The sequence below is a fragment of the Lithobates pipiens genome, unplaced genomic scaffold (assembly GCF_037356315.1).
Source record: "Lithobates pipiens isolate NorthernLeopardFrog02 unplaced genomic scaffold, aLitPip1_a1.2 Scaffold_23, whole genome shotgun sequence".
Lineage (NCBI taxonomy): Eukaryota > Metazoa > Chordata > Amphibia > Anura > Ranidae > Lithobates > Lithobates pipiens.
In genome coordinates, this window is record NW_027507785.1 from 217,078,794 (window position 1) to 217,106,053 (window position 27,260).

The window sequence follows — 27,260 nt, forward strand, 5'->3', positions numbered from 1 at the left end:
TGCAAGTATGAGGACACCAGGGACCACACCCCTCCCAAAGAAGACCAACTTCCAAAAGCAGAAACAGAGGACCAGGAGCAGGAGGAGGTGGAGGAAGGAGAGATCGTGGAGGTTGGGCAAATTGTCACCACAACAGGTGAGTGTCGAAGAACACAGCTTTTGGTAAGCTCATCAATGTATGTCACCATATTTTTATTACATGGTGTGTTTTTTTGCTTTGTTTTGTAGGTGATGTGGAAGAAAATTCCAGTTTTACCAGTGAAAGTGCCCAGATCCTGATTGGGGAGATAATGGGTTGCAATCGGGATTTGGAAAATATACAGCAAAACATCAATGATGTTAAAAATAAAATGAAGAACATCATTGATGATTTGGGGAGAGTGTGAAACACAAAAAACTAGATAGGGTTTTATTTTTGCTATTTTAAACAAAAAATTTTGTATTTCTCGAAATTACAAATTTGGAAGATGCACAGAGTGTGTAAACATGCGCTTTCTCCCATCATGGGAGATCAATGTACGTGTTTTGTGTAAAGTGTCTGAGATGACGGGGTTGCAGCCCCAAAGCATGTACATTGATTCCCCATGATGGGAGATAGCACATGTTGACACACTGTGTGCATCTTCCAAATTTGGATTTTTCAGGGGTGACACCCCATGTGATGAAGGCAATATCAGCCCAGTTTGTACATACTCATGTCTGATATTGTCTTCACTTTTCAAAGTTGAACTTTGTAAGTTCCTGTGTTCTGTATTTTACGGTTTGATACATGCCTGTTTACACAAAAACAACATGTAAACAAAATTTTGATTAAACTCTGTTTTTGATACACACAATTTCTTGGTTTGTTGTAAAAACCTTTTTGAAACGCACATGTGAATGTGCTTGTATTAAAAAGTTTAATTGTCAACAATGTGTGGCTTCCTTTTTCATTGCGCAAAAAATGTATTTTTAGTAAAATTTTAGTTTGTGCTGAGAAGGAGTGTGATTTACTAAAGGCAACTCTACTTTGCACTCCAAGTGCAGTTTTCAGGTGTACTTTTACAGTGCACTTGTAGTGCATAGTGGATGTGCCTTTAGTAAAAAGCACCCGCAGTGAGGTGTAAATTTGGACAATCATGCCATTCTCCTGCCATGGTGCTGAAAATTAGCACGATTTTGGTCAGTAATGCACTACATACATTAGTTACAAAAACAAGGTGTGTGTGTAGCAGACCCACAACATAATAAGATTATCTGAAGAAGAGACTGTCCCCTCATCTCGCTCTGAACTTGGGTATGCACTGTTGGTGAAAAAGGCACAACTTCCTGTGGCGTTGAAGGACACTGTGTAGTGAAACAAGAACAAAAATTAGTAATTTGACAAATCAACATTGCAAGCAGATTAGACACCCACATTTTTGGTCAAAATTAGTATAACATTTTGGGAACTGAGTATTTAAAGTCTAATGTATAAGGTCCCCTTATGAGAGTCATCACCCCCCCATCCCCCCCATCTGATGTGCCCTTGCTAAAAAATGAGGGGGGATGTTTAGGACAGGTAACCCTCTCCACTTTATTGAGAGCTGAATGCCTAAATAATGTGTGAAACTGGGAAGCCCCTCCTTAGTTACACTATTGGCAGCCCACCGGACAGGTAAGAAGTGTCATAAATACCAAAAAGAAAACAAAATGGAAGCACATTTTGACATTCTGCTATTACATATCAAGATAATTAATAGGTTAAAAAAAAAATTCTAATGAGTTTGGCACAACCCCAAAAATTAAAAAAACGTCACTCTGCATGAATTGAAGCACACACATCCCATTTTTAGACATTTTAGGGGGTGTTTAGGGAAATGCAATACTATGGAGCTGACAAAAGACATTGGTAAGTGACTAGACTATAGTTTTATGGGCCAAGAAGAGCATGGTGGGGAAGTTAGTGAGGCAAATATGCCTGAGGACAAAGGGGCAGAGTATATGAATTAGAGCATATTGCAATGATGGTAATTAGGGAATGAGGAAAGAAATGCAAGACATTAGCAATCATTAAATACATAGAATGTGATGTTTAAGGATAAAACTTAGCTTCATATAGTCCTTCTGCAGGACCTGAATGATGGCAGAACAGGTCTCTGGAATAATTATCCCCAGAGCCTGGGGGGAGATGCCTGTAGAGAACTTGAGGTCCTGAAGGCTTCTCCCTGTCGCCAAGTAGCGCAACGTGGCGATGAGCCTCTGCTCCGGAGTGATGGCTTGCCGCATGCAGGTATCCTGCCTGGTGATATAAGGGGTCAGCAAAGCCAGCAGACGGTGAAAAACGGGGTCCGTCATCCGGAGATAATTCCTGAAATCACCAGGATTATTCTCGCGGATCTCACGGAGCAAAGGCATGTGCGAGAACTGGTCACGCTGGCGCAACCAATTCTTGGTCCACAAACGCCTTCCCTCCCTGTTCATGGACCGGGCTTGTGTCAAAGTAAGAACCCCAACACGAAGCCCCTGCACAGCACAAACTCTACGACGAGTACGTAGACGAAACATAGTTTCAAAACGGTCGGCTGGTCAGAACGGACACCAGAAAGCACCGATAAACAGCAAGGCCTGAAAGAACGACCTGAATAGCAGAAGCAAGCAGACAATAAAAAATGCCTTTCAAAGCGTACTATACCAAGATATAGTCCACAATGAGAAACAAATACTTAATGACTGCACGCACTGATTATCAGATACGCAAAGACAAGCAGAAACCGAAGAGCAGTAGCGATCTGAATCACTAATTTGAAAAGCGCGAATCGTCTCTCCCCAAACTTCTACTAAAACGAGATCAGCAGAAGGAGCCCAAAGGGTGCCGGACGTGATGCTGAACTTCCCTTTTCTAGTCCCGCCGTACACGGCTTACGTCACCGCGTTCTTGGCAACCGCAAATTCTGACAACTTGGTCCGACCGTGTGTATGCAACAGTTTCGGACACAATCCGTCGGACAAAATCCGTCGGACAAAATCCAACGGATTTGGTTGGCAGAATGTCCGACCGTGTGTACAAGGGCTTAGACATTTCCCTCTTATTCGAGGGCTTTGTATATTAATAGTTATTTACGGTATTTATTTGATTTTCCAGTATGCATATGCATCTTACCCCTGATGATTGGCAGTTAGCCATGAAACACATTGGATATACATCTAAGGGTGCCTCTACAAGTTTATTTCAATCATGAATTTCAATATCATTATCTACTATTTATATACTTATTATGTGATTTTTTCACCTATGATCTGTAATTTTATTTATACATTAAATTGTATCTATTTTATTAGTTATGTCCATTGATTGACTGTTTGCATGAAATCTACTATTACAATTATCATGCTAGGCTTCAATTTAGACTATAATGCTTATATAAACAAAACATATATAGTGTGTGTGTATGTACAGTATATATATATATATATATATATATATATATATATATATAAATGTCCAATCGGACTGCGTTGTCGGATAATCCGACCGTGTGTGGGCTTCATCTGACTTTTTCCGTCTGAATGTCCGACCAACAAAGTTTGAGAGCTGGATATAAAAATTTTCCGACAACATGATCCGATCAGACTTTGTCCGATCGTTTGTAGAGAATTCCGATTGGACAAAGTGCCACGCATGCTCAGATCAAATTCCTAGACCAAAGCTATTGGCTACTAGCCTGAACGTAGTCCCGTCGTAACTAAATAACGCCATCATGTTCCGAACGATCGGATTTTCCGACAACTTTGTCCGACCGTGTGTATGCAACACCAGTTTCGGACAGAATCCGTCGGACAAAATCTGACGGATTTTGTTGTCGGAATGTCCGACCGTGTGTACAAGGGCTAAGACAGAGGGAGGGAGAATAAAGTTATTATAATGGCATATAACAAAATCACTTGCTTCAGCTTTTCAAATCATATCTAGGATTTAAAATTTTCATGGACATCCCCTTTTAAACTTAGCAATACATTGATTAAGGCTGAAAGGAAACGCACCACAAAACGATGTGGCTTGAGCTGTATCCAGGTTCTGGTCTTATAATGTAATGTGTATATTGACTGGTCTAGTGTTGGCTAATGTGGTAGCTTAGGGAAAGCAATGATGTCATGCCCTCCCCCTTGTAACGGTGCCTGCTAGACTGCAGCACTTGATCATGGGAGAAAGTCACATGATTTCCATACCTAGAAACACTGGGTATTTTTTCAATGGTGGCCATGGAGAAATGAGTAGTGGGAGAGCACTGGAGAGGTGAGTGGAAGGTGGGTGGGGGTGGTTTAGGCATTAGGTTCCCAGGGCACCAACTACCAGCCTTCAGGAAACCTTTGACTCTACTTAATTGTGAAGCCCAAAGTAAGCATAGTTAAATTAGGGGTCAAATATCTTTTATAGGTAAGCCAACATAACTATAATAATTTATAATAGGAAATATTCAGATTAGTTCATATTTGGAGTCATGTTAGTTTATCCCTGAGCCAAAAGGCCAGCAACTCCCTCCCATCTCCAGTGAGGTCACACTGCTGGCTGGAATGGGTACAATGCTCAGATTAGTGTTTGGCAGGACCCTGGGGTTACATAAGGCCATGAAACTTGTAAAATACAGCCATTCACCTCACACGTTAGAATTTTTACAGTGTTGGCTCTCCTTAATAAAAACGTAAACCAATGAATGCTAATAAGAGGTTATTGGGAGGTTATTATACTGACATAGCCAGTATTTTATACTTGTAATGTGTTACTTTACTTTTAATGTGTGTGCTCTGTTTCTGTAGTTAGAATAATTTACATGGATTGGCTTTAGCCCCAGACAGTAAACTGTCTTTTGTGGAATAATAGTGTAACTGTCCATATTTTCTATGTGGCATCAGATTTTAGAGACATACAGTAGACCATAGAGAGAGCAACAAACACAGGATCAGCTCTATTGAAAGAATGATATACAATAGGTTTCACCCTTCACCTTCTAAAGGTTTGGCAAAGGACATTATTTTGAGGGATCTGGACACATTGGGGTCAATTCACTAAAGTTTACCGCATGCGATATGAAGGTTATGTGGCCCATTTTTCAAAAATACCACATGAGATAATTAATGAGTCAATATATGAAAGTAAAATATTACACAGTGTGAGGAAAAATACCACAAGTAGATCTTTAGGGAAAATCTTTATTTTTTTCATTTTGGATAGAGTAAGGGAGGGTTATAACCCATGTCAGTTTATTTTTTTTCATCTGTGTGCCATTGGGGAGATTTATCTCCCCTTCTTCTCTCATAGCCAAAACAAGAAGTAAGGGAAATCCCTGCAAATTAAGGAAATGCAAATTAAGGAAATTCATTGGGGACCCCCAGGTCACCAGAACTAGTGTCCCCATTGGAAAATCTCCCTTGTATTACTTTTCTGGGGACTACCCAAAATATGGAGCTTTCTTTTACTGTCACTTTCGATGATAATGGTAAACAGGGCAAATAGGGAGTGTAAATCTTTCTAACAGGGGCATAGACAGCAATAAAAACCTAATGGGTGTTCTAATCCTTTTCCACTCTGTCCAAAAAAAAAAAAAAGTTTTGCCTTTAGTTATGCTTTAATCCTCATGTACACAGGGCGTTAGAAAAAACAAGCTGCAAAGTCAGTACCATCGCCAGGAAAAAGAGGCGTAAAAAATGTGCTTTCAGTAGCGTATTCCATTGGCGTTAATGCGCATTTAGCCGTGTTAGCATTTAGTAGAGTTTTAAAAAAAACACATCCATCTTCTATTTTCATTCCCAAACTTCCCACAATGCCAAAAAAAATATGCTAAACATATATTGGTGCCATTTTGGTTGGAGAGAGAAGAGAGGGAGCATCTGAGAGTATCTGGGAGTTTTTGATTTCTGTTATGGTTACCGTCATACAGAAAATTGATGAGGCCATTCTGCTGATTATCTTACGGAGGATGCAGAGAAGGAAACAGTTGGAGGAAGAGAGAAGTAGCAGTCGTCATAGTTTTTGACACATCCTATTGTATCCCAGGGTCTCTCTTTGGGGTACATTAACAACTGGTATGCCCAACTTCGCATACATCCGGCTAAGTTTCACAACTTCATGCGGATGTCCGTTCCTACCTTTGATGACCTGCTGGAGAGGCTCAGGCCAAGGCTGGCAAGGATGGACACATTGATGAGAAACAGTGTGTCACTGGAAGAACAGCTTCTTGTGACACTCAAGTAAGTGACATTTTGTTATCAGGGAACTGTACACACACATATATATATATATTTTATTACTACCTTGGTTAAACTTAGCAAGCACACTTGGATGGAGGGAAGAAAAATTTCCTGACCTTTGAAGCCAAGCCTTCTGACATTCGAGAGAAAACCCTAATCCTGCCCCTAACTCTAACCCCAAGCCCTAACCCAGCACCCCGGGCGTCTATGCAGGGGCCCATAGCAAACGGATTTCAGTGGACAAAATAAAATAAAGATATAAAAAATATTTTTTATGTAATCATTTGAATTTCGTTTTTTTTTTCCTTTTTAATTTTTATATATTTTTTCTTTTCCTCATCATTTCTTTCCTTTTACTTTAGCACTGCACTTACCCCCATCTATGTCCTCCTTTAGGGTGAGGCGGTTGGTGATTAGGTCAGGTGTTGACCCTGTTTTACATCTATGCTGTCATCTTACGGCAAGCGGTTTTTATGGCAAACAGTGGGTAAGCGCCATCCCATTAGATCACACCTCTTTAGGTTTGTTACTTTACAAGGTTTTTTAATTGTGAGGTTATCATTTTGATTCGAAATTATTAGTGATGTACTATGAATTTAGTGATTGTCATTTTTTGTTCATATATTAATTACTATTATTGTTTGTTGTTAGTTGCATAATTACCCTGACGAAGCAATCTGCGAAACATGTTGGGAATAAGTGCTGTCAGCCGGTCAAACTTTATCTCTGGGATTCCACCCGCTGAGTAATATTGTGCACATTGTTTTTAATAATCTCACACATCGTATGTGCTGTTGTCGTGTTTTTTAATGTACATTAATAAAAAAAATTCTATGAATTTATAGTACATTGTAATCAAATCTGTTGTCATACCTAGCACCGTATAAAAATCCCCCGTTTTTCATTTTCCCCTTCTCCCTTGTCCTTTTAGTAACATATTTTTTCTTTATTTCTACTATATTTTAAATGGTGATAATCTTTTATTTGTGTAATGATTATACATTTTTTACATTTTTATGTTATTTTAGGCTTCTTGCTACAGAACAAACCTGTGTGTCCTTGTATCACTACTTCCTCCTTGGCGTCTCTCCGGTGGCCAAGGTCATAAGGGAAACTTGTGCGTCAATACTGTATTGGAGAAGCTGAAAAAATGTAATGCCGGAGCCTACTGAAGATCTCTGGGAAGTTGTTTGTGCGAAAACACAGTTCCCCAATTGCATGGGTACCCTTGACGACAAACACGTCAGGGTAAAGAAGCCTCCGTGCTCAGAATCGCTGCACTTTAATTACAAAAAGTATTTTTCGGTGACCAATCACATATATATGCTTGATGTGGCAAAATGGAGGTTAACACTGTACACAGCAGGAAAGCAGCTTGAAACACTTATGCCACTTACAGCTCCGAAAAGCCTGTGTGTGCATGGACACATGGAATAACATGGAGAGACGTTTTTGAGCTACAAAAAAAAAGATTAAAAAAGTCTGACGCTTCTAAAAGCGACTGTAAAAATGCCCTGTGTGCATTAGGCCTTAAAGTCAATTCACTAAAGAACACACACATTCCTTATGTATCACCTGCCAGTAGGCAGTCGGTATTTTAGCAATGTGCAAAATAACAATGAAGGGAACTCTGCACTGTGCATTAAGGGCTCATGCACACAGGACGTTTTTACAGCTGCTGTTAGGGGTGTCTGACTTTTTTTTAAATGACCCTCAATGTTAGCCTCTGCGTCCATGCACACAAAGTTTCAGAGGCATTTGGAGGCATAAGTGTTAAGGGGCAGCCATAGCTTGACCTGAGGGGCTGAATCTGCCACCTAACTCATGAGTCGGGAAATTGTTATCATTCTCACCCCCCATCTTCCGCCTATCCTTTCTACCCCTCATCTTTCCCCTCAACCCCACATGCAGCCTTACATTGGCATCTCAGACGCCATTTCACTACATTACTATCACACCAAGAATGTTCGATAACATCTAGACAGATCCGTATTCAATAAACTATTTCGTATGAAGCAGAGCACAATTTAGAGACAGGTAGATTGATCGCTCAAAATCATGTAGGCAAACCCTCCACCCACACACAGTCAGATCCCGGCAGGGGTGTGGGGGTGAAGAGGTTGAATATCTGCTCTCACCGAAACAATCTTGACATATACCATCATTGAGCCCTCCAAGAAATACTAAAACACCCTTTTAGATCAAAATCCCTATTGTAGGTTTACGGGCTGTAGCTGAGATTTTTGGTTAGTTATTGATTATTTGCAATTCATCTGCATTTGATCGGTATATTGTTGATATTTATGTTGTTTAAATGTGCATTTCAAGACTGATTAAGCTGTAATAATATCTCGCTCTATGTTAGCTTTTATGTACTATAATAATCTTCAATAAAAACATTGGACAAAAAAAAAAAAAACAACAGCCTGTGTGTCCAGGAGCAGAGGCTAATGAGCTGTAAAAATTAAAAACAGCAAAAACAAGGCTAAACGCTGTAACAAATGTTTTGCTGCATTTGGCATTTTTAGGCATTTTTACATTATAGGAGCGTTTTTACTGAACAAATGCTAAAAAAAAAGGCAACGCTAAAAAATGCAGAAAAATGCCCATAAAGGCTATTCAAAAACATGGCTAACAGTACTTAACGCTGCTTTTTCCTGGCATTTATTAAATGCCCTGTGTGCTTGAGGCCTTAATTGAAAATATACAATGTATTATTGTGGAAATGTTTTACCCTGAGCTCAGGAATGAAAATAAATTGTAACATTTCACCAGAGGAAGATCGTTCTGTGAATGAAAGCACACTTGTATGTTTTTACAGTTTTGCAGTATTTCTGTGTGCATTTATTTCTTCCTCTGGTGCAGTGTTTACATGCAAAAGGAAAAAACATCAAAAAAAGTAAACCCTTAAAATTTAGGTGATAATTAAATATAGTAAAACAAAAAAAATGAATACATTTGGCAAATAACAAGTTTTTTTTGTGAATTGACTACTTTTGAGATAAATACTGCATAAGTTATTTTAACACAAAAATGAATGCTGTGTTTATTTCTTAGTGAATTGTCCCCAAAGTTGGAAGCAGGAGCTAGGGTTTGACAGCCAAAGCACATAGTCAGAGAAGTCAGGTGTCATTGCCAGAAAGTCAGTCCAAAAAACTAAGGCTAGCCATAAATGCATACATTTCACTGGGCTAAATGAGAGAAATCTAATAGACTCCTCCATCCACACTATCCAACGCGAATAGAGAAATCTTCCCTGCTGGCTAATGTATTCAGACACCCGGCTACCACAGCTGCCGGCATGCCCCAATAGGGCCTGCATCTAACTAGATGGAATCACTGTTTGGCTGACAACTTTCCACCCAGCTACTTTAATTATTTCCTCAATTTTTTTAATCAGTATGTGAATAAAGTGCTTTTCCTTAGTGTCTATTAACTACTTCAGGTACCCCCCAATTTTACTGCTATTATCTGCTAGCACCTGTGCACCCGATCACATACTGTAGCAATTATTACTAATTATTACTAAATTATTCAAAATAAGTGCTAATCAAGCAATGTCCATAAATATCATCCATTTATACACTCCACTTTTAAAGTGAATTGTGGAACTCCTAAATCTGACATTTTGACATCGCTTTATGTACAAGGTTATTTTCAGTGCAATGAAATGAAGTGTGCAACAATTACTGCATTCCTTATTCAACATGATCCCAAACCCTAGTTCCCATGTGCATTACACACTTTACTTGCATTACACACTTTACTACTTGTACATTACCTGGTAGTCTGATGTTATAAACAAACAACACTCTTTAAGCCAATTACCATGGCGGCCTATTTACTTAGACTAGCTTTGACCTTTTGTTGAATTATATTAATGATTAACTGAGTGGTGTCTTACACCTTCATCTGTCGGTCATAGTGTATTTTAAACTGAGCCTGCAGCAGTGTTCCTGTGCCTGAAAAGTTATCTCATTGAGTAGGCATCTCTCCATTATTATGTTGGAAACTTGGCATACAAAGTAAATTTAAGAATATCCTGGCTTTACTGCTTACTTCATATTAGCATGAGGAGAGCAATTTAATTCTGTAAAAATTAGTCCTGTATAAAATATAGTACTAGAACAATGAAAGTCCAAATGTTCATTTCTTAAAACTTACTAGATCAAATCAAGGTGTATAAAAACATTGTTTTTTAATGCCTTACGTGTATCTTTAACTTTAATTGTACATTAGTGCTAGAGTAGGGTGAAATTGGTGGCTTGCTTTAGGCCAGCCATACACGGAGCAAATTTCTTTCCTGCAACCAATAACACAGACAGTGTTGATCTGGGAATCCCTCCCCCGGTGGGGGAGGGCAGGGGAAGCCATCCTCGCTGGGAGAAGACAGTGATTATCGTTAGCGGCTATATTGATCGATCAACTGGGTACATTCGGCCTGCCCATTAACGATTCAAATCTCAGCCGGTTCTTGCTGAACCATGTATGGTCGGCCTTAGAGAAGTGTAGTAGTGTAAGAAGACAATGACATTCCCAGCCCTTTTTGGGAAGTGAAACTAGACAGCTCGGAAGCAAAGAGAGGTAGGGAGTGGCTAGTTAAAGAGGAGCTCCAGCCCCCCCACCAAAAAATTTAAAGTTAACAGCTACAAATACTGTAGCTGCTGACTTTTACTATTAGGGCACTTACCTGTCCAGGCATCGCATGGTGTCCTCACCCAAGCCGATTCTTGAATCGGCTCCGAGATGCTGGCACCGCCATCTTAGGTAAGGGAAACAGGTAGCTTCACACCTGGTGTCCGACTGCGAATGCAGGAATCGCGCCGCGCTTTCTCAATGGGCCGGCTGCGGTGAGGGCCAAATGTCTAAGTGAGTTTGCCAGTCCTTTTATACTTTGCAAGGGAAAGAGGGTTGGGACCAGGACAACCTTAAACCTTGGATGTAAACCCAATGTCACCCTTTCTATACTTCTGCCATAGGTGTTATCTATAAGGATATACATGCCTCCTGCATGTATCTTTACCTGTTAAATGTCTCCCCTCTGTCTGCTATGAGACCTGAAAAACTGCATATTCTGTGGGTGGGTCTGTTGTCTGGAGCTCGGTGGGTGGAGTCGTGATGTCAGTAGACAACCTGCCCACCTCCACACTCCCCTTGTCAATATGCATATTCTCCTGTGTATTTCTTACACTGAACTTCTGCTATGATCTCTAACATCCAGTGAAAAGACAGGAAAGTAACCACATGACTTCAGCATGCCAAATCATGCTGAGGTGGGGTACATCCAATTCTGGCAGAGCAGCAGAAGAAAGGAGTGGGAGGGAATTAAAAAATAATGCATGTCTCTTAGGCTAGTGCACGAGATATGTAAATCACCTGTCACTCAGAGCAAGGGGGAGGATTTGACAAAGTTTTTCTCTGTTTGTCAAGATTTAAATCACTGAATAATAAAAGAGGATTGTTTAGAGATGTGATAACTCTTTGTGGCAAGACTGAGCTTAAATGATAGGAAATCTTATAAATTATTGTTTACATCCAATTTAAGTACTTACAATTTCAATAGGCAGACACCGAAACTTCAATAGGAGGACAGCCATACAGGGAAAGGCCCCAGAAAGGTGCCACTTCTGCACATGCAGGTTTGCTGTCCCCTATGGCTACAGTACTTAACAGTTCCTTATTGAAACACAACAGTTCTCTCAGCTTTACTACAACTTCTACTTGTAGTTCTTCAGCCCCTTGAGCTCCTGGTCTCTCACTGAACCCTTTGATTCACTAACCCTGAATCCCGTGGTATCTCCCTCAAGCGCCACCCATGCTGCTGGGTCCCTAGCTTGGCATTTTTGATACTTTCAAGCTTCACCCCTGCTGACCAGGTCGGTCCCTAGCTTGACACACAAGGCTACTCTGCAAGTGTCACCTACGCTGGTTGGGTCCCTGACTTGATCACCACCTGAAGTTTCCCAATTCTCCACCATGCCGGTCGGTGAGAATGCTGCTCTGGTACTTGCTTCAGTTACTCACTGTGGTCCCTGGTAAAGTTGGTTGGTCCCTTAGTGGCGACAGCTTCCCTTCCACCTCCGACCACGACAGGTTCTCCAGCCAGCAGAACCGTCACTTTTGGTTGGACTACAAGCCCCAGTCCCAACCCTGCACTGCCCTCATACTTCTGGATAGGCCCCCAAACAGCCTGGCAGCCAGATGCCCCCAGGATAGGCCCAATCTCCGGCCTAGCAGCCCAGGGCAGATGACACGTGTCCAACAAGACGGCAGTCCGGGTGGTACAGAACATAGATCACCTGACTCCACCCAAATATATAGGTCCTCCCATCAGGCCAAGGGATTCAAGAAAACCCCTGCCCATTGCCTGCGATACCCCATATTTTTATTTATTTTTTTAACGGGTAAATTTATTTATATTTCAAGGAAGAAAATTTACTTTATTCAAAACATTCCTTTTACAGAGGATAATATCCATCGAATGAAAAATCGGTAACATACAGATTCAGAAGGAATAGCTTCAATGCCACAGTGCTTATATTACTAGCATGCTGTATATTCAGCCCTACTTTATCTCCGGGGGGAGTACACCTGAATACAGAGCATGTAAAGTAAGAAAACCAAACAAAACTCAACATTTTAAGTGAAATAATCCACTTTTGAAAGCACACTAATAAACTCAGTACCTTTGCTGTGCTGACGTATTTTTTTTGCTGATGAATTAATGAACCAATCCTGGTCCCGTCTGACCTGCATTTACACTTCTATCTCTCTATCTCCAGACACCAATTTAATCCAACCAGCCCATATTTTGTTAAACCCTTTTGGGAAACCCCTGTAAATGTAGGTCAATTTATATTTTGGTAGAGTTTCATTAACCAGCTCTATCCAGTAATAGACATATGCGGTTTGTTTTGTACAAATCGAAAAATTCATACATTCGGAAGCATCCCAAATACGAATTTCTATGCTTCTGAATTGTATACGAAATTTCGTTGATGAATTTCGGATCCAAATTCCGTTACAATGGAAACGTGACTTGTGTTTTGTTGACCAATCAGAGGTTTTCTTCTTCTGCTGAGTGAGGGTTGGGAAAATTACCTAACGAAAATTCATATTTCATATGAATCCAAATTGAATTACGGACACAAAATACGAATTAACGGCTAATAGGAAAACGGAACAAAACAAAACAAATTTATTGATGGCGCACATGTCTATGCAGTAGAGGAGGGACGGAGGCCTCGTATCCTTCCATTTTAGAGCCAATGCCTTTTTAGCATAGAAAAAGAGTATTCTTAAAGAATCTATTCGGATTCGGACAATTCCTCCTCCCCAAAGTCACCCAGGAGGTATCTGGCCGGAGCACAAATGTTTGGAAGGGATAATTTTTCCTCTAAGAATTTCATAATTGCTGTCCAAAACTTCCTCACCTCAGGACAATGCCATACCATACGAAAGTAATCCCCTACCTCAGCCCTGCATCTATGGCATTCTGGTGTTTCCACCCTGCCCATCTTGAAGAAGACGTGCGGATGTATAATACACTCGGTGGAGGTAATTAAACTGGATAATTTTGTATGATATCGGCCAGAGATCGGTTTGTTCAGCTTAAGTTCTTGCATAGAGTGTACTACACCCCTGCTTAACTATCCAGAATATATCCAGGGGTGTCGGGTACTTGCCCTAAATGTAGACAGTCGGTCGGTACTTTTATCCATATGATGTGGGAGTATCCCCATATCCAGACATTCTGGCGAGCAGTAGTCGCTGACGTGAAACAAGGTTACGGGTCTTTCACTGGACCGGGACCCCTTGATATTTCTACTAGGTATCACTGACAACCTAAATACTACCAAACATAATGCGTTATTTGTTTTCTATGCGGCCTACTATGCTAGGAAAACAATACTCACCAAGTGTAAACTCCCGGAGCCCCCCCCCCAACCTTCAACATGGAAAGCACTCATAAACACGGTTTTGCCCCTCTATAAAATCACATACTGTATATGGGACGGAACTGTCCTCAAAAGTTTGAGAAAATATGGGTGCCTTGGGTGCAGACTGAACACATTATGGTATAGTTGGCAAGAGATGAGATCATGGGTCAAATGGCCGGGAAACAGGATGCACTACAACACCGGCAGGTTGTTTGAAGGATTCACATTTGAAGGACAGAGATGATGGCTTGAGGCATTCACAAACAAATAAGGAGACGTGACTTGTCTTTTCTCCCCGCCCCCCCCCCCCCCCATCCCCTCTCTCTTCTTGGCTACTCTTGCTTATACTTCTCTATGAGATGGTCATTTCCTTCATTCATGTGCCTTCACCCCTCCCTCCTCTCTCCTTCATCTCATCTCCTTTTTGTCAGCTCTAAAAACCACACGATGGGGAGCATCCCCTATTGATATTGATATCTTCTGCACGGGTGCTGCATATAACAATGCTGAATACGAATAGGAGAGGAGCTGGCATGGAGTGGGGCTATTGTGACATGGTGGGTTTTTATGCTACAAAGACCAATCTCAGAGATATATTACTGTCGAAGCAACTGCTATTATGATGATCTGGTATGATATGTAAAAACTGTTCTCATGTATAATGTACAACTTCAATAAACATTCCTTCTGTTAAAAAAAAAAAAAAAAAAAAACTGGATAATTTTGTCTCTGGCAAAATCACAGACGGCAACAATGATTTGGTAACCACGGCCCAAGATTCCTTTGTAAGGGATGGGATATCAGTTCTCCACTGAGCTTCCATTCTCTCCATCCTAGATGAAGAAGAGGTCAGCGGGGCGAAGTACCGTATATACTCGAGTATAAGCCGAGATTTTCAGCCTCTTTTTTGAGGCTGAAAGTGCCCCCTCGGCTTATACTCGAGTCACCGCTGTCTGACTGCTCGATCAGCGTATCGAGCAGACAGACGGCGGACATTAAAATTCAAAAGCCGCGCCTCCTTCTCCGCCTCCGCCTGTGATAGGCGGAACACTGAATTTCCCAGCAGTCAGTGTTCCGCCTATCACGGACATCCGCTCATTCTCATACTACGGACGAGTATGAGAGGATGTCCGTGATAGGCGGAACACAGGCTGCTGGGAAATTGAGTGTTCCGCCTATCACAGGCGGAGGCGGAATTTTGAATTGTAGAATGGCCGCCGAGAAGAGCGGCGATCCATCGGCACGGCACGGGACGGAGGAGGCACGGGACGGAGGAGGCACGGGACGGAGGAGGCACGGCACGGGACGGAGGAGGCACGGGACGGAGGAGGCACGGCACGGGACGGAGGAGGCTCGGGACGACGGCGGCTCGGGACGGAGGCTTGGGACACAGGTAGGCTGGACACACACACAAGGCTGCACGGACACACACACACACACACACACACACACACACACACACACACACACACACACAGGGATGGATGGATGGATACACACACACACACACACACACACACACACACAGGGATGGATGGATGGATGGATACACACACACACACACACACACACACACACAGGGATGGATGGATGGATACACACACACACACACACACACACACACACACACACAGGGATGGATGGATGGATGGATACACACACACACACACACACACACAGGGATGGATGGATGGATGAATACACACACACACACACAGGGATGGATGGATGGATGGATACACACACAGGGATGGATGGACGGACACACACACAGGGATGGATGGATGGATGGATGGACACACACACAGGGATGGATGGACGGACACACACACAGGGATGGACGGACACACAGGGATGGACAGCCATGTCTCACCCTCGGCTTATACACGAGTCAATAAGTTTTCCAGTTTTTTGGGGGTAAATTGGGGGCCTCGGCTTATATTCGGGTCGGCCTATACTCGAGTATATACGGTAATATCTCGAGATAAGGTTTGAATGGTCTTCTTCTAATAGTATTTTCTCTAGCTCAGAATGGGCGAGCTGGACCTCTTGAAGACCAAATTGGGCTGCCACAGCATGGCGCAATTGCAGATACCGGTAAATATAGGTGTTAGGGCATTTATATTAAGTTTGAATATCCCTGAAGGTTCTAAAAGTTTGGTTCTTAAACAATTGATAAACATATTTGAGACCATACTCCATCAGTCATTTTATGTATTTCTTTTAGCTGGGGGTTGTACCAAAAACACCAAAGGATATGCGTTAGCTGTGCTACTAAGTAATAACATTTTAAGTTTGGCAGAGCTAGCCCACCAGCCTAGACCAGTAAAAACAATGTGTCTAAGGATACTCTAGGTGGTTTAGTGTCCCAGAGGAATGAGGATAGCAGCACGTTAATTTCCTTGAATCGTTTTTTTTGGAAATTAGGTCAGGGCATGACATAACATATATAGAAACCTAGGTAGGTATATCATCTTAAATATGTAGATTCATCTCAAGGACTTTGAGGGGCAGCTTAGACCAGGTCTGCAAATTATCCTTCAGACGTGCCATAAGAGGACACAGATTGTTTTTAGTGTATATGTTGGCTGGTAGCTGGACCTCAGAACTGGGAAACTATTTTTAATGGAACATCAGAAGGCATACCCGGGGAATACTCGGGACAGACAGTTAAAATCAACAATTTTTCCCAATTTACTCTAAACCCCAAGTACCCCCCGAAACTTGTGATTTTATTCAAGGCTGTAGCCAAAGAGTCCTCGGCCTCCACTAGGTATAGGAGCATATCATCGGCATACAAAGAGGTATTTTCTTCCTTATTCCTTTTCTTCCTTACACACGACCAGACTTTCCAGCAGACTAGGTCTCACGGTCTTCCCGACTGAGTTCCTACTGACCTTCCGAACGAACTGACTTGGCCACACACGAACGGACCAAGTCCGTTCGAAAGTCCGTTAGTTTTGAACGTGATGACGTAAGACGGGACTAAAAAATGAAGTTCAATAGCCAGTAGCCAATAGCTTCCCTTGCATCGTATTTGGTCCGTCGGACCAGCATACAGACAAATGGTTTTCCCGATAGGAATTGAGTCAGTCGGACAGATTTGAAACATGTTCTATTTCTAGGTCCGTCAAATTTTTTGTGTGAAAAACAATCGGATTAGCCCACACACGATCGAATTGTCCGATGGATTGATTACGTCGGACCTAGTCTGCCAGAAATTCCGGTCGTGTGTACGCGGCATTAGTGTTTATCCAACAGCCCTTCACCTCCCCATCCTCCCTCAACTAACCCCTGCCAAGTGCCCCTAGCTATTACAAAGGCTTCTGTTACCATATTATTAAACCTCAACCGTGCCAGAGGTTTAGCATATAAAAATTTTACACAAGCCATGAATTTGGGACCGAAGCCTAACCATTCAAGGACTGCCCATAAATTCAATAGAATCAAAGGCCTTATGGGTGTCCAATGACACTACAACTCGGGTATCTGGGTCAGGACCTTCAGAATGTAACACTGTGACGAGTCTCCTAAAATTTATGGCCGTAGATCTCATTGGTATGAAACCCATCTGATATGAATGAATAATGGACGCTATCACCTTGTTTTTTTGTTTTTTTTTAGATATTTTTATTAGTTTTATGACAAACAGACGAACCAAAAAAAAATAAAAAAAATATGCTTTACAAAAACAAAACTTGGGCAATCATAGGTATACAGCATCAAATACTAGGCTTGTGCATTTGGGAGACTTATGATAATACATTGTTTAAGCATCATACATTCGTACGTGGAATACAATCAAGGTGTCGGTTACTTAGCACCAGTAAAATTCTATATATACAGTATATAGAGTGGTACGACCCACAGGCAATCTGCAATCTATTTCTTTGTGAGGGGAGGGTCAGGGGGCTAGCCAGCCACCTGTCCCATATTTTGTGGAATGTTTTGCTTTTTTTCCGAAGTTCGAAGGTAAGTTTGTACATTGGGATAGCATTGTTGATTAGCTTCAGCCATAAGGTTTTTAAAGAGGTCTGTGTTCCCATCCATGACAACAATATAACTTTTCTAAAATAAAAGTAGAGAATGCGGAGTATCATTTTGGCAGGTGTTGATATTTGCAGGTGAAATAACTGATTTTTTTTTTACGTGTCACTAAGCTCCGTCCAGTCCTCCTCTGCAAGGGAGATATCTATAGAGATCCATTTTTCCTGGGCCCTACTAAATCTGGGGGGGTAAAGTCAGTCATTAGGGCAGAGCAATAAGTATATATAAGTTTGAGTATGAGTGCAGCAAGTCAAAGTCAAGCCTGAGCTGATGGAAGGATTTAAAGCCTTGTGCAGTGTATAGGTAACAAAGGTATTTAATCCCTTTGGAGTACCAACGTTTAGGGTCAGGTAAAGAGTAAAGTTCCTGCAAGGTGGGGTTGAACCATAGAGGGTTATTGGGGGATACCGACCATGTGTGCCGTGTTATTTTGGTGGTGATGTATTTGAACAATGAAAGGGATGTGGCCCTCATAGAGGTGCCGGCGTGGGGTGGGACTTTGCCCCTATAAACAATATTGTAAAGGGTTTCCATGGAGGACGCAATGGTCCCCTCAGTGGTAGTACATGCATTTGCTGCTATGGGGAGTAGCCAGTCATGAATATGCACCAGTTGAGATGCTAGGTAATATAGAAAGAAGTTTGGGAATGCCAATCCTGTCAGGTGTGTCGGTAACCTTAGTGTCTCAAGCGCCACTCTGGGGGATCTGCCATTCCACTGGAATGTTTTACAGATTGTGTCTATACGTTTGAAAATAGATTTAGGTATTTTGCATGGGGAGTTGGCCAGGATGTATAGCAGTCTTGGTAAATAGATGATTTTGAGGGTATTTGCCCTCCCCATGAGATCCAGGAGCAGGTACACCCACTGTTTAGTTTGCTCCTTTAAGCGAGTTAGTAGTGGGTCTAAGTAATTGACGATGTAAGTGGACAGAGGTGTCTGCAGACGGAGTTCATACTCCCTGCGTCTCTATAGCCACTTGTCTCTTGTGTCAGGGGTCAGGTTAGAGGCGTAAGCAGATTCTGCTTGTACCATGGCAGTTTCCAGTTTCCCCGTTAGTTGCCTATTGTTTTTCCGTAGGACTTCCGTGATGGACATAAAGGTGCCCATCAATGTTTACTTAAATGCTTCCCATTCCGTAGAGGGGTCTAATGTTCCCAAGTTGTCCTTCCAATAGCCAGTAATACCCTTTCTGCGCTCTGTCTGCACCACCTCATCCTCTAACCAGTAACAGTTCAGACACCAGATAGCGGGGCCGAACCTGGGAGGAGAGAGAGGTCCACAGAGAGAGGAGCATGGTCTGAGACTTCTCTGGGTAGGTACGAAACTGCAGTGACAACAGGAAGGGTATCTGCCATGGTAAATTCCATGTCGGTCCAGGGGGTCTAGTCAGCAGTTTGATTGACAATTTACCGCCACCGAAATAGGGGAGGAATATAAATGTTCACAAGATTAAATGTCACAGAGGAAATTTGTAAGGTTAGTATAATAAATCTCCCCTCTGGGTCTGTGGTTTCTTGTAAGGTTTCAGTGGGAAGGGATTTAGCTAGTAGAATAGATAACCCCCTGGAATAGTTTGTGTGGGTAGAGTGATAAGATTTTGACAGCCATGGACGCCCAAGGGTTCTTACTTTAGTGCCAGTGAGGTGAGATTCTTGGAGACATATAATATGGGGATGGCATTTTTTTTAAACCGAAAAGACTAGGGATCTCTTTTGGGGTGCATTCATTCCTCTAGTGTTACATGACACTATCTTCAAGGGCTTTGCCATTCTAAGCCATACATCATATCACAGTCACATAGAAATGTAAATTCCTTCACACTACCTGGTAGGCCGTGTCACTTAAGCATATCTAAACATATCTTCAACATACTGCATATAACTGCCTCTGCAGCTGCACAAGCTATAAGTTAGTAAGCCAAAAAAAAAAAAACATAAACTGCCCTGGGCAGTACCCGTAGAAGATGCATAAAAAATCAAAAATGAGAGTGTCCCAAAAAAGAGCAAAAAAATCTTTGCCCCCCTCCCCGCTTGGCCAATCCCAACATAGCGAGCCTTGGATCCCTGAACTGAAGAAACCTGAAGCGCCCCATTTAAACTGGGGGAGAACTGTCCTGTGGCCTCGCCACCAACTGGTGCAGGGTTGTAGTGGAATCCAGAGTGACCCTCGAACGGTTCTGCATAGGGGGGATGTAGCATAGTTCAATAGTAGTTGGAACAAATTGCATAGTTAAAGGACAGTAGCCTATATAGGGGACTCAGATCTGACGATAGGAAGGAGCGCTGGTCTGTAAAGGTGGAGGATGACAGGATAACAGTTTACAGTTCTGCTGTAGGAGGGTGGGATATCCTCATGGAAACAAAAACGGTCCGCTGGGCATAGTAGAGGAACTCCCACATTCAGCTCAGGGCAAGTGTAGATGGGGATTGTAGGGGTTAGAGCCTCAGACTTTAAACTGCTCTGCGTCTTGGTGGAACTCCATATCGGTCATTGAGCCATGCCATGGCCTCCTTCGGGTTGGTGTAGAATTGTGCCTTTCCATCATGAATGATGTGCAGCTTTGCAGGGAAAAGCATGGCATAGGAGAGGCCCTCTGTGCGTAATTGAGCCTTTACTTCTACGAAACTGATGCGCTGCCTCTGGACATCCGCTGAAAAGTCAGGGTATACTGAAATGGCATTGTCATTGTATGTAAGGATGGCAACCTTGTCTTGAAAGTTGAGGAGCCGGGCAATAATGGAGTGGGGTGGTGCTCCAGAGGGTGGAGGGGTGCGATGTGCCCGCTCAATCACATGGGAAAAGGATGGCGCGTCAGACTCAAAAATTTCCCTCAGCCAATTATAGAGGAACTTTAGAGGACGAGAACCCTCTGCATGTTCAGGAAAGCCCAGGAATTGCAGGTTGTTCCTTCGGGAGTGATTTTCCAGGTCAGCAATTAGATTTAGGTATTTTGCATGGGGAGTTGGCCAGGATGTATAGCAGTCTTGGTAAATAGATGATTTGAGGGTATTTGCCCTCCTCATGAGATCCAGGAGCAGGTACATCCACTGTTTAGTTTGCTCCTTTAAGCGAGTAAGTAGTGGGTCTAAGTTATTGACGATGTAAGTGGACAAAGTGGACGGAGTTCATACTCCTTGCGTCTCTGTAGCCACTTGTCTCTTGTGTCAGGGGTCAGGTTAGAGGCGTAAGCAAATTCTGCTTGTACCATGGCAGTTTCCAGTTTCCCCATTAGTTGTGAGGCTGAATTCACGGGCACAGTGAGGCTGCATTCATGGGCACAGTAAAGCTGCATTTGATGGGCAATTGTGATTTTCTGGACAAGGCCGCAGTGCACTGTATTACACGGAGGCCTATAATGCTCTTAAGATGGCATTGCTCCAGGGTACATAGTAAGGATTTTGTTATCAAATAGAATATTCTTCTTGCATAATTAGAGTAAGTTGAATGGAATGCATATTTTACAAATGCCCTCTGTAGGGCCACTTTGGAGCCTACCAGCTGCGTTTCCTATAGGACTTGGTGAGCTGCTGAGCAAACTGTGGACCACTTGATAGAAGAATTATTCACTACTGCCAGACTAGAGTGCGTTATTTGTAAACATGAGTCTGTATCCATAGGTAAGGCACACTAGGAGACGTTGAAAGTTCCAAACATGGAACCGGTAAGGATTCCATCGGCACATTGCCTTCTTTGTCAGGCACTATTCAGTGATACCAGCCATCTGTTAGCTTCCTTGGGAGGGTTAAAAAAATTGCACCTTTCCCTTATGGATCACTCTAAGCTTTGCTTGGTAAAGCATACTGTAAGGCAGGCTACGCTCACACAGGCATTGCTTCACACTCTGGAATGCTGCTCTCTGCTTCTGAAAAATCTGGGAAAATAGTTATGCGATTATTATTGTAGAGTAATTTCGGCATATTGCAAGCTTTATGGAGGATAGTTTCTTTGTCCCAGAAGCATAGGAAATGGGCCAGCATGGGTCTGGGGAACTGACCTGGCGGCGGAGATCTCAGCGGCACATGGTGTGCCCTCTTACTAGCAAACAAGTGCGAGAAGGAGTCAGCTCCAAAGGTTTGTTTAATCCAGGATATTAGGAATTCTTCCGGCTGTTTCCCCTTCATGCCCTCCATGAATCCCAGGAAAAGCAAGTTGTTCCGGCGAAGCCTGTCTTCAATATCTCTGAGCTTGGATTCCTGGGACTTGTGGTCCGCCGCCACCTCTCAGACCGTTCCCATGAGCGGGGTCAAATCATCTTCAACTGCACTAATACGTTGTTTGACTGTGGTGACCTGGTCCCTAAACTTATGGACATCGTCCTTTAGCAGGGAAAAGCCCACTTGAACAGTTTCTATTTGGGTCAACAGGGACGCATAACAGCTTTTAATGGTCGACATGATTTTTGGACAGCAATAGCTCTCCTACCTGGGAGCCTGAGCCTGATGCCTCGAGGGTAGAATTGCAATTGCCAAGGGGTCCGTGGCATCCATCCAGTCCACCTCACCCACTGTCCAGGGTTGGTCGGCAGCAGCAGATGCACGTGGCCTCTACTCCAGGTGTCGGGCTCCATCTTGGCTGCCCTCCTGGGCAAAACGAGTGAGCCTTTCCCGCAGGCGACGGGTCCAAGCTTGGGCTGTATTTGACCATTTTCTCGCTCCATGGGTGTTCCCCGACCCGTCTGTGAGTTTGCCCAGGGAAAATTCTGTGTATGGCAGCTCAGGATTATGTAGGATTTCAGCACGGCCTGGAGCTCAGAAGAAATGCTGCTCACATATCGGAAGTCGTCACGCCCCCATCCTTCTCATATCTAGTGCCCGGCCACCTAGTGGTAGAAGAGAAAATTACAAGGCCAAACTTAGGGAGAAATCAATGCATCTCTAACAATTTAACTATGGTAGCTACCACTGACAAGGAATTTAGTGAGGAGCTCCCTGACTAAACCCCATGGCGCTACATCCCCCCTGCCCAAGAAACTATGTCTCGGAGTTTGCAAAACAGTTTGAGCTCCCTAGTCTGAGAGCAGATGTCCTAGCAAACTGGGATAGTTAGGGAAAACAGGAAAGGATTAACAGTATAACAAGATAATAAATGTATGTTAAAGTGGTTGTAAACCCTCCCCCACAACTTTGTCCCATGTAAATCAGCATAAAAAACCCTAATGAACACTGCTTGTAGATATCTCCTTACTTGCTTAGTATTGTTGTAATCCTTTTTGTTCTTTAGAATGACGTCACTGAGCATTCCCAGATCTCCCCTGATTTACGGCACACTCTCTATGTGCTTATCTATCTGTTATTAGGACTTCCTGCGGCACACCACTGATTTCCCAGGAGACTTCATAATCACTCAGAGCTTCTTTCTACACACCATGTGACCATGTGACCTCACATGCAGTGTAAAGCGGGGCACGGGACAGCATTACTGCAGACTTATCAGCTGAAGTACACTCTACTGTGGACTCAGAAGACAATACTTAAGATGGTGCTGCCTAACCCCTGGAAACAAGTTTTTAAGTTTCTTTAACTGGTTGCTGACCGCCGGCCGTCAAATGACGGCCGGGCGGCGCAGCTCTTGTGGCGGGAGGACGTCATATGACGTCCTCCCCTTTAAACAGGGAATGCGCGCGATCGCGCGCGCGCATCCCTGTTCCCTCTGGGGCGGCGTGTCACGGAGACACCGCTCACCACTGAGGGTGGTAAACAGCCATTGGTCATGGCTGTTTACCACGTGATCGGCCGTGATGAAGTCACGGCCGATCACAGCTAGTGCTCGCATTGGGAAAAAGGCGCATGCGCGGGATCGGGAGCGCGCTGCTCGTTCACATCGGTGGCGGCGTGTTCTCCGGGAACACTGCTCATCACCGATGCCGGTAAACAGCCATTGGCTGGCTGTTTACCCATGTGATCGGCTGTGAACCTTTCATAGCCAATCATTAAATGTAAACACAGAGCGGTAACTGCCTGTTACCAGCTCTTCTCTCCTCACACACCGTTTCCAGTGTGAGGAGAGAAGAGCCTGGAGCAGTGAGTTATCGATCTGTGTTCTGTAGTGTCTGCACAAACACCACACTGATCAGATCGCCCCCCCCCTCACTGTCATCTGTCACCCAACAGTCACCACAGTCACCCAATAAAGTGAACCTGTCACATAGGAGACTGCCATCAGTGACCGCCAGCTGTCACCCACCAGTGACCGCCAGCTGTCACCCGTCACCCACCAGTGACCGCCAGCTGTCACCCATCAGTGACCGTCAACTGTCACCCGTCACCCATCAGTGACCGTCAACTGTCTCCCGTCACCCATCAGCCACGCCAGCCGTCACCCATCAGTGACCGCCAGACATCACCCGTCACCCATCAGTGACCGCCAGACATCACCCGTCACCCATCAGTGACCACCAGACGTCACCCGTCACCCATCAGTGACCACCAGACGTCACCCGTCACCCATCAGCCACCGCTAGGCGTCACCCATCAGTGACCGCCAGACATCAACCGTCACCCATCAGTGACCGCCAGACTTCACCCGCCATCCATCAGCCACCGCTAGCCGTCACACATCAGCCATCGCCTGTCACCCATCAGTGACCGCCATCCATCGCCTGTCACCCATCAGTGACCGCCAGCCATCGCCTGTCACCCATTAGTGACCGCCAGCCATCGCCTGTCACCCATCAGTGACCGCCAGCCATCGCCTGTCACCCATCAGTGACCGCCAGCCATCGCCCGTCACCCATCAGTGACCGCCAACCATCACCCATCAGTGACCGCCAACCATCACCCGTCACCCATCAGTGACCGCCAACCATCACCCGTCACCCATCAGTGACCGCCAACCATCACCCATCACCCATCAGTCACCGCCAGCCATCAGTGACCGCTAGCCGTCACCCATCAGTGACCGCCAGCCATCACTCGTCACCTCTCACCCATCAGTGACGCCAGCCATCAACCGCCACCCATCGTGACTGCCAGCCATCAGTGACCATCACCCATCAGTGACCACCAGCCATCAGTGACCATCACCCATCAGTGACCGCCAGCCATCAGTGACCATCACCCGTCACAGTCCGTGGCCTGTCACACCGTCATCACCTGCCACCCATCGCACAGCCCATCAGTGAACGTCACCTGTCACACAGCCATCAGCGTCATGGCCAAAAGATTATACACCAGTGAGGAGGCGTTCCAGATCCTCTCCATCACCGATGAGAGCAACGGGGAATTCTCATCAGATTCCAATTCCGATTCTGATTCTGATTCCGAATCAAATTCGGCATTTAACCCGAAAAGTTAATCGGAAAATGATTCGGAGGAAGAATGGGTCCCTCCTAAAAGGGCAAGGCCCTCTGAAAACCAGGATTATATTCCCAGGCCCAGTACCAGAGCTCCTGCCAGCAATAGGCCCCAAGAACAAATTCCCAGGCCCAGTACCAGCGCTGCTGTCAGCGATAGGCCCCAGGAACAAATGCCTAGTACCAGCTTTGCCGCCGGCGATGGGCCCCACCAACAATTGCCCAGACCCAGTACCAGTGCTGGCACATCACGCCTGAGCAGCACAGAAAATTCTAATCCAACTACTAGAGTGTCACATCCCCCAAGAGCCAGGGCCTCTACATTTATGCCAGATGGTCTTGCCAACCCAAGATGATGTCTGCTTAAGACGAAACGCGTCGGGACTTCACTGCAGCCTGAGATTTTATTGAAAAAGCGCTTATGTTCTTTGTACACGTGAGTTTGATAATTTTTTATTAAATTACTTGAAACGAAAAACGGAGTTACACTATTGTGGTCCCTGCTTTCTTCTTTTATATCTATCCCATTACCTATGATGATTTATGTGGATGGAGACATACTGTAGAGGAAATAGCCACACTTGAAAGTCTTCCAGAAAAGGACAACACCGAAAAAGCCTATGTATATCTACAAGCATATATGATCCTCCAAATATAATTTTGAGTAGGATCCATTAAATCTAGTAAGCCCCCATTTTATGTGGTGGAGGGTTCACGCGGTGATTGTGCGATCATTCCTTGGAGAAGGTGTAGGACTGTTTTCACTTCATCGTATCATACACAGAAAATTTGGAAAATTTGGAGAACTTTTCACTTGTTTTCACGTTGTTTTCCTATTTTTGATATATTTTTTCATATATTTGTTTGGACATTCTAGCTTTAATTGTCATATACAGCAAAGAGTGTTTAAATGTATTTATTTGTTTGCACAGTCTAATGTATGCACTGATTACATTGGTCACATTGTAATGTGGTAAAAACAAATAAGCGCTACACTGTTTTTCACAAAATTTATTATGCCACATTTGTACACCTAGATGTTGTGTTAGCTGCTGTTTGTATACCGTCTACACATTTGAATAGCGCAGTGTTTTTGGTTCTTTTTGAAAAAACCCAACATGGCTGCCTTCCGACTCGGCAACACCGATTATTCCCCCTTTCACAGCACAGCCAGGTGTGCAGACCAACACCCAAAATTTTTCAGAGATCGATTTTGTTCATCTGTTTTTGCCCGACACATTTCTGCAATTAATTGTGGACCAGACAAATTTATATGCCCAGCAGTATATTGCCAATAACCCCCACTCATCATATGCCCGTCCCTTTGAGTGGCGAGATCTCAATTTGGAGGAGTTCAAAATTTTTATGGGCCTCAGCCTGAACATGGGTATTACAAAAAAAAATGAAGGACATGCCTATTGGTCCACCCAACCCATCCACCACATGGCTATTTATTCTGCCGAAATGTCCAGGTCAGGATACAAGAAGATAATGCGCTTTCTTCACTTTAGCGACAACACCGTGTGCCTTCCCCACAATCATCCAAATTATGACAAATTATGTAAACTTCGCCCACTGATAAATTTCTTTTCCCAACAATTTTCAGAACTCTATGTCCCCGATCAAAATATATGTGTCGATGAGTCCCTGGTACCCTTTCAGGCCGGCTAGGAATAAAGCAATATATACCTAGCAAAAGGGCCAGATATGGAATAAAATTATACAAGCTGTGTGAGAGAGCCACGGGATATCTGTATGCGTTCCGCATATAT